The sequence below is a fragment of the Melampsora larici-populina genome (assembly GCF_000204055.1).
Source record: "Melampsora larici-populina 98AG31 unplaced genomic scaffold MELLAscaffold_30, whole genome shotgun sequence".
Taxonomy (NCBI): Eukaryota; Fungi; Basidiomycota; class Pucciniomycetes; order Pucciniales; family Melampsoraceae; genus Melampsora; species Melampsora laricis-populina.
The window spans coordinates 349,388-357,817 of record NW_006768794.1 but is presented as its reverse complement, the minus strand read 5'-3'; positions in this window follow the sequence as shown (position 1 = coordinate 357,817).

The window sequence follows — 8,430 nt, the reverse complement described above, 5'->3', positions numbered from 1 at the left end:
CAAGGTCAGTTGACATTGTCCCGCTTTGAGACAACCAAACACAATCACATACAAACAAAACCATGCAGTTAGTATTGAATTGCCTTATAGGCACCTTGAATGGAGTCGGAAAATACTCTTCCAGGGGCAAATAGATTATTCAGCAGGAACTGGGTGGTCGTCAGGTTATGCAGAAGCCGTCTGACACCCAGTGCAAATTCAAAACCTGCCCTTCTTGGATAGTCTCCTAATCCGCGCAAGGTATCTATCCTAGCCTGATAAGGGAAGAATTAAAAGGAGATTTGAATACAGGGCTTACTAGAAAAGTCTTTATGTCCTGAGGCGATCTGGTGTGAAGCAAGGTGTGACGGAGGTAATATTGGATGCTTGTCTATTGCTGTGATCATGAAGTTGAAGTACATTAGTTTTTGATCAAACTATGGCATCAGATGAGATGATGGGATTTGGTTGGTGCACTGACCTGATTTATACTTCAACAATGCCTCAAATGTTTGCTAGCAAACCTTGTGTGGAGGTAAAACGTGATTGATGACATCTCAAATTGACTTATCAAGAAGCGAACCTATTGGGACAGGGGAGAGGGAGAGAGGGAGAGTGACCAAGACATACGATCCATTGAGAGCGAGCAAGTTGGAAATGACAGATTGGCAAAACTTACCAGGAAACAATTGGTTGGATTATAGAAACAAGATGAGGAGTCACTATGAAGGAATGGGTGTGCGGACAACCCACCAATTGGGTTACATCCACATGGTACTTGATTGTAAGTGTAATACTTAAATATTGGAACAAAACTACCTACTGAGGGCTGGGGAGACATTATGTATATGTATTTAAAGTGATTATCTTAAGCCTTTTGTATCACTTAAAGATTGAGGAAAAATCACAAACTACGTCAGGGCTCATGTATATAGAGAGATACACATCATAAATATATTACACACCACATAACGTGTGTGTTCAGAGAATCGAATAATCAATGCTCTGGGGGTCAAAGTTGTGGATAAACCCATTGCTGAAAAGGGTATCCAAACAGGCAGCCATAGTTTGGCAATTTTTATCTTCCTTAACAATATTTTAATATTATTTACGCGCAAATGACACTTCATAACAAACACCCATAAGTCAGGTATATAGGAAACAAAACAAATGGCATATTCAAGTGTGGTACGGTACTGAAAGCTCAGTGGAAAGATACCCAATTGTGTAGGAAAATATTGAAAAAGATACTAAGATGACAGAGCATAGAGTCAATAACAAATTTCTTTTGACTTTTGTAATCAATCTGACATTCTAACACTCTCGTCAGCTAAATTGGTATGAGATTGGTCTTGTGCCGTCCTACTTTCATCAATTTTGCCTTCTTTTGAATTGGAGGTTGTGCGTACAATGGTGTAATTTTTCAATCTGATATCTTCTATCCAAATTTCAACTTCATCATTCAAAAGATGACCAGGGCCCTTGGATAACATGAGATCAGTGATGCGGCTCTGAGGTGCACATTGAAAGGTGAGCTTAATATTGCTATCAGCTTGAGTCTAAAGAAAACAAGTAACTCGAGACTGAAAACAGTTGTACTTACAGTTCTTGAAGAGTAGAAGTTTCAAATCTGTTGGCTTTGTTACAACCCAGTATCCAGATACTGCTGTTGAGATAAATTCGAGCCGGGAGGTCAGCTTCTAGATGATTATTTTCTGTTGTAGAAGGCTGAACCAAGAGGTACTCACTGAATAAGAATCGATTTTATTCAAGGTCTTCTAAAGATGGATACCCGAGTATTCCTATCTTAGGGTGGTCTAGATTCTACCGTATATTAGAAAACATTAGAGTACAACTCTTAGTTATTCTAATATGCAGATCTGAGAATAATGTTCGACAAGTTTGTAGGACAATGAGTTGATCTGTTACTGGTGGTCGTCACTCTTAGGAATCAAAGGTTGAGGATGTAAAATCAATCCAAAGGTTTTAGGAAAAACCACGACGTCAGATAAAGTAGAATGTAGTAGCTATGTAGGCTTGTTCGTTCTAGGTTATGAGTAATCGGCTGGTGGTTTTCGAAATAAAAGCTTTGTAAAAGGTTTTAAAACTTGATTTGATAGTAAGAGTTTCTGGTGGTGAGTATAAGATGCAGATTCGTTCTATCTGCTAAACAGGTAAGATATTTATACCAAAGTATTTACGCTGTTAGTTAAATTGGCGTACGTTTTAGTTGGCTGGTTTGTTCAGGGTTCAAGTGGTTCCTGAACTGGGTCAACACGAAGATTTCGTCATCGAACCGTTCCCTTAGTAGGGTTCATCCTTTTGAACCCTGCCTGGTTGGTTTTTTAACGTGGGTAGGGTTTTCATTTAGACCCTGCCTGGTTGTCTTAATTAAGATCCTGGTTTTTCATCGGCCTTGTTTAGACAAGGGTTTTTTTGATTACTGTTGTTTCACTCTTGATACTCGAGTGTGAGTTGTAAAAGGCTTTTTTATGTTTTTAATATTAAAAAGCTTGAATTGAATAAAATAATGTATTTGTCTATCTAAGGAGTAAGTACGTATACTCTCTAGGTTGACATTCACCGGGGTCGGAAAAAAAAGATAAATCTAGAGATTTTTCTTTTCTATCCTATATTTCCTAAGCAGAATTCCTGCATTGGGTATTTTGGACTCGGGCAGCCATTCGTCAAGATCGCTGCTTTTATTCTTGTATCTTACGAGGTAAAGTCAGATGTCTTTTCCGTTTTGCTTTATTATCTTATGTTGTAATACTTTAGTTATAATTTTCTCTCCTTCCTCTTCGAATGGAACATGTTGTTCACTAGTGTCTTTCCTGGTTGGGAATTTACCTTCTTCTGTTTCTCTATAATGTTTAAGTAAGGATACTGGGAAGGTGGGGTGTTTTCGAGAGAATTCGCCTGTTAATATGACTTCCACTGCGTTTGGCCCATGTAATTTGACTATTACGAAAGGTCCCACAAAGGAGTCTTTGAGCTTCTTTGGTCCTTGAATACTTGCGAAGTTTACGGTCGAAATTAATACTTTATCGCCTATTTTAAATTCGACTTCTTTATGTGTTTTATCCCATCTGTTTTTGTTGTATTGTGTTGATTCAGTGATGCATTCTTTTGCGTATGCTCTTGCTTTGGTCAGCATTGTGTGGAAGTTAAGAGCTGTAGGGTGCACCTGTACGTCTTTTGATTTAAAGAGATCTTTCGGCGTTCTTGGGTTGTACCCTCGTTCAATTTCGAATGGTGATTTGTTTGTTACACTGTGTGTGCTTGTGTTGTAAGCTAACTCTAGCGCTGGTAAGAGATTTTTCCAGTCGTGTAGGTAGCCATCTTTATCTTTAAAAGATAACTAGCCCAATCAGCGGCGGGCGCCGCATCATTGAGTCATGTTTGATCAAAGAATTTACTAAGAACAGCCCCCATCCAGAAGGGTTGACCGCCTCCTTCTAGTTGGGGAAGAAGTTAAGCTTAACTAAGCCCCTCTAGCGCGTTCGCCGCGCCCTCGCAGAGGGGCTTAAATGGACTCGTGTTTCATGGCGGGAGAGCTCCAGAAATTGAGTACCTTTATGTACTTTTCTGGAGCTCTCCTCAAATCTTCACCGTAGGATTTCTCAAGGTTCAGATATGTGTAGCTTCATGAGAAGCTACACAACCTCGTACCACTTTTATTGACAACAGAGAGCAGTGACGCTGCCAGGAAACGTTGCACTGATTGATTGTTACGTACTCCTGTAACAGCTTAAGAAGGCCAGTACAGACCTGTACTGGTCTTTGACAAGATTTGGATGTTTGGTGCTGGTGTGTTGGCAAGAAATTGGGAGTTTGCGACCAAACATCTGTTTTGGCATTTTTGTCTGAAACAGGCAGCTACACATTGCAACAAACTGGAAATCCCTTTTGCATACCCATACTTCCAAAAAATCTTGCTGGAAGTGGTACGAGCTTGTGTAGCTTCTCATGAAGCTACACATATCTGAACCTTGAGAAATCCTACAATGAGGTTCTGAGGAGAGCTCCAGAAAAGTACATAAAGGTACTTAATTTCTGGAGCTCTCCCGCCATGAAACGCAAGTCCCATTTAAGCCCCTCTCTCGACTACTCGCTTGTCTGAGAGGGGCTTAGTTAAGCTTAGGAAGAAGTACAAACATCTGTACAAATTTACAATGCAAAACCAAGAGGTCAACTTGGAACTGCATGCAATAGGGGTTCTCAAAGTTGGCCCGGTTTCAAGAAAATCCAGTTGACCCGGTTGCTTTTTGGCAGTAACCTTGTGTATTGAGTTGTCTTTTTTTGACAGATCACAGCCAAAAAGTCAACTGGGTCAACCGGGTTTTTACAAACCGGGTCTACTTTGAGAACCCCTAATGACAACTGAACATAAAGGGGGCAGTGTTGAAGTGTCTTGGATTCAGGTCAAATGGAGATATGTCTTCAATCTTGGTGTAACACATACTTTGTAACTTCATCAAAATACATTTAACACTTTTATATATGGTTCTTTGTTTAATAATTTTCTTCTTCTTCTTCTTCTTCTTCTTCTTCAACCCAGGTATATAATATGTACAAAACCTATCAAATTACAAAACCAAAAAAAACACATAATCAGAATTCCAAACTTTACAAAGGAAAAAACCCAATCATCATATGTGGAAACCAATCTCATTCTTTTGAATTATCTCCAACACTTGGGTCTTCTTAAAACAGCACAACCTTCATCTTCACTCAACCCATTTCCATAAATCCTCAATTATTTCCTCACAATTTCATACTCCTTGATTTTCCCTTCATCAAAACAAACTTCACAAACTTTGATATTATTCCATGTCTTTTCACTTTATCTTTCAAGCTATTTTCCAAAGATAAAAGTTCAATAGCATTGAATAATCTTTTTCAGCCCATTTCACAAACCTTTAAATATTCTTTTATTGTTTCAATCCATCCATTTTCAACATCAAATGTTAATTGGTAAACTCCATTGCAATTCATACATCTAATCACAATCCTGTTAAATTTAGTCATATTTTAAATCAAATTTGACAATTCATCACTGCTTTTCAAATATAATCTTTGTTTATTTCATGAATTGATGTCCTTATTGTTTAATTGAATGAGTCCAGATCTTGAATGGTTTCATTCATCTGGGTGATGAGTTCACATTTTGTGAACTTTCTGCTTCTTGTTTCTCTTCTGTGGTAGGACTGGGTTTTAAATCCTGTTGTCTATAAATCAAACAAAAAAAGATCACAAATCTGGACTTTATGTTTTAGATATTTTAATCTATTTTGAAAATTACAGAAATACAATTGGTTTGAAAAATAAGGTTTAAGTCCTAATGAAAGAACTCTAATTCAATCTTCAATAATGAAGCTTCCACATCTTTTTCTGAATGAATGGATCAAAAATCAATTAACAACTTTCATTTGATCCAGTTTCTTCAATTATGTTATTCATTTTCCATAAAACTTCTAAAGATGAGTTTTTCTTCATTCAGTTTCATCAAATAATTCAAGCAAAAAATCAATCAATTTTATAATTCAAGCAAGATCTTTGAAATGAGTGTGACATTCCATTTTTAAACTTGAATGATGCTTTTGAGGGGTGATCATCCCAACTGAGAAGTAAAATCAAATATGCATTATAACAAAAGGAGAAAAGATGAAGAAGTTGTGTAAAACAAAACTAACCTGAGCTCATAAGCTCTGTAGCTGTTAATAACCTAAATGTGTTCCTTGAATATCCTTGTTCTTCATTATGTTCTTCTGACCAACTTGATCCGACTAAAGCTTTTTTGATCTAGTTTGATTGAATTGTTGTTGAAACCCAGGTGGCATGATTCATTCAACAGGATATGAACTTCTAAGGTTTACATTCTCAAAAAATTGTTACAAGCCCTCCCAAAAAAAGAGCAAAGTTGATTGAGTACTTTTAATCTAAGTCAAAAAGAAGAAAATCAGTAAACCTCAAGAGCTTGATTAAAAGTGTCAAAAAGTTCAATTTGATCCCTAAATCTATTTCAAAGTCCAACACTTCTTAAAGCTTTACCACTCTTCTAACTCGCACCACCAATCATAAAGATAATCCATCTAAACTTTAATAATCTTTTGATTCTTAATAATCTGTCAATTGCACTAAAATCAATACTATCCACTGGTGTTGAATCTAAAACTAAATATGATATTTCTCTTCGTGATTCAAAGAAGACTTGCATTGTCTTTTTGCATTCTAATATCGTTCCAAAGAATAAATAACCTTGCCATTTAACAACACATCTGGTGCAAAACGCCACTTCAGTAGTCACTTGACCTTTAGCGGAATCCAGGAATCTTTACTCACATTTTTGATCCAATTCTTTTCAAGAATTCGTGCTGAGTAGGATGTCTTCAAACAGTCGATCGACTAAGCCGAACAAAGAATCCGAATTCAAATTAATAGAATTCGATTTTGATCAATGTTAGGAAAGAGTTACAAGATCGTCATTCACCTAATATCCATCCACAATGAACATAAACGTTAACCAATTTCAAAACCCCATATTGAATGATCCATATGTATATTACTTTGATGACTTTCAACTTGCGTGATAATGAAGATCTAACTGATCCAATTGAACTAAATTGTGATTCGAATGCATTCAAATCAATTAAGATTCAAAATAATAGTGCAAGTTAGTCTTGAAGTTGTTTCAACTTACTCCTGGCTAAACTCAGTGCCGCTCAATGTGTAGCAGACTCTCGAGTAAGTCTGCAACATCTAGAATGGACTTCTCAACAGATCTTAGATTCATATGCTCGAGATCGAGTCATTGACATATCTTGATTGTGCTTCGGAATAAACAATATCACCACACGCCATCTTTAGCCAAATCGAGGTCTTTGTACAATAAGAGGTACTGGAAGTGAACCTGGATCAGATTATCTAGGTGGTGAAACCGATTGATTTATTGAGTTGATTGTGTGAACAGTACATTACAATTGAGAAGAAATTAAAACAGTTTCAGGTTGATAAGCCAAAGTTAAAAAATTTAAAGTTAGCAAAGCTGCTTTGGAAAAACTTACAGATTGTGCTTTGGCTACTTCTTCAAGGTAACTTAATTCCTTCTTCAAAAAAAAATTCAACCTAAGATTCTGATCAAGTCAAGTTCTTTTTTTGCGCCGGGGGATTATGTGAGATATGCATTACAACTTTTGACACCTAGGGTGATTCTCAAGTCTGTGGCTGGTGAGGCTGATATTCGAAGGGAAGATGTGGGAGGGGAGACGACCGAAGATGAAGAAGCTAAAGAGATGAGTTGAACGATAAGATCCTTCGAGGCAGTAGAACGTTGTTGAGTGGCTTGATTGAGACTGTTGGGTGATGAAGGCAGTGTTGAAAGGATTGAGCCAGAGGATGAATCAACTGCAGAATCGATATCCTTTAAGAAGATCCGAACGTCTTATACCAACTCAAGAAAATGTGTGAATGGTTGATCACGTTTGATGGGATAAGATGGTGAGGTTGAATGAGTATGTGAATGGAGTTGAGGAGAAATGCATACCTGATTCCAACCTGGTAGGTGGTGAAGAATTCATTTGATGAGAGGAATGAGTCTTGAGCAACAAATTGGGGGTGAGGCGCGTGGAAATCAGGACAAATGTGGTGAACGTGTAAACCTGGAAATTGGTAGTAGGGATTGGGAGTTTAATCAGGTTTTGCCGGCGAACACGGTTTACCTTTAACTTGAATGATCCATACGCGCAATATCTGCGAATCATGTCCTCTAGTGTCTGGATCATGCGTTCTGCTAAACCATCAGTCTGTGGGTGATAAGCTGTTGAAAGGGCTAAGGTGGTTCCCATTAGTTTAGTAAGTCCTCGCCAGAATTCGGATGTGAATTTTGGGTCCCGATCACTGATAATGATTCTGGGTAATCCGCAATCTACAATGATGAATTGCCAAAACAGTAAAGCTGTGCCCATGGCGTCAATGTCTTTATGGCACGGTAGGAATCGTGCTCTTTTCGAAAATCGGTCAACTACTACGAGGACACTATTTGCGCTGTCGCTTCCTGCTGCTGGTAAACCGGTGACGAAATCCATGTTTATTACTTCCCACGGAAAACTTGGCTCCTCTATCCTTTGCATGAGGCCGGATCTCTTGCCCGTTTGTTTGTTAGCCTTCTGGCATCGTTCGCATGAGGACACGTATGCTGAAACATCTTGCTTCCAATCCGGCCACCACGCTGTGGTTGCTACTTTTGGGATTGTCCGGTCTTCTCCTAGATGTCCTGACATGAAATCGTCGTGACATACCGCCAAAATCTGACTGATTTGCTCTTTATCACAGATAACCACTACTTTGGAATGTTTTTCACGATAATACATGAGTCCGGACATTAAAGAGAACCTGCCATCTTGGAGCGGTTTTTTCCATTCTATCGAGATGGAGTTTTCTAAATCTGGA